Source organism: Syngnathoides biaculeatus, unplaced genomic scaffold, assembly GCF_019802595.1.
Source record: "Syngnathoides biaculeatus isolate LvHL_M unplaced genomic scaffold, ASM1980259v1 ctg202_pilon_pilon, whole genome shotgun sequence".
NCBI classification, from domain to species: domain Eukaryota; kingdom Metazoa; phylum Chordata; class Actinopteri; order Syngnathiformes; family Syngnathidae; genus Syngnathoides; species Syngnathoides biaculeatus.
In genome coordinates, this window is record NW_026907457.1 from 3,074 (window position 1) to 3,841 (window position 768).

At 42.3% G+C, this 768-nt stretch overlaps 1 non-coding gene across 1 annotated transcript; it reads left to right on the forward strand.

Moving 5' to 3' along the window:
• Positions 1-695: 695 nt before the first annotated feature.
• On the forward strand, positions 696-768 carry trnav-aac (transfer RNA valine (anticodon AAC)). The gene has a single exon. It is a non-coding gene; the product is annotated as a tRNA-Val (tRNA).

Below are 768 nucleotides of genomic sequence, written 5' to 3' on the forward strand. Positions count from 1 at the left end.
ACCTAGAATCTTCTGATCTGTTGTCAGACACATTATCCATTGTGCCACTTGCCCTACACAAGACCTGCACCATCTGGAAACCCATGTATACAATTTTCCCTGTCCCACACCCGCCAAATAACAGCATGGAAAAAGGCGACTGAGGGCCTTTATAACTGCTGTGACCCGGAATTGAACAAGGATTGTGTAGCAACAAAGCAGAGAACTAACCACTACGCGATCACAGCTTTGTGGAAACTGCCACGAAAGTTGGACGTATAAAGCTGTTGGCTGCAGTGAGAAGGTTGATTGATCCAGGACTAACCCAATCGAGGGAATGCCAAATCAGATCGTCTCATGGTAAGGATGCGGTGATTTCATTGGCACTGGCCAAATTTGTCTCCGGGTCGTGACAGGCAAATTCTTAAACTTGTTTTGTCAAGTGATGATCAAGATTGACAATTCTTTGGATGAACCTGTTTTATTGGCAAAAACATCGACTTCAGTATTATATATGGATACTCTATGCCAAGTCTCTCTAATTTTTCCATGTACCTTAATTTATTATCACCTTCTAAATGTTTAACGGTATCAGACAAACTCTGGGTGTCGCACTATAAGATGTATTTTTGTTTTTCGTCTCAACGTACTTAGCATTGAACAATGCTTTGACCGGAAATTATGGCGACATCAACAAAAGCCGTGCAATTTTATGTGTTTCCATAGTGTAGTGGTTATCACGTTCGCCTAACACGCGAATGGTCCTTGGTTCGAGACCGAGTGGAAACA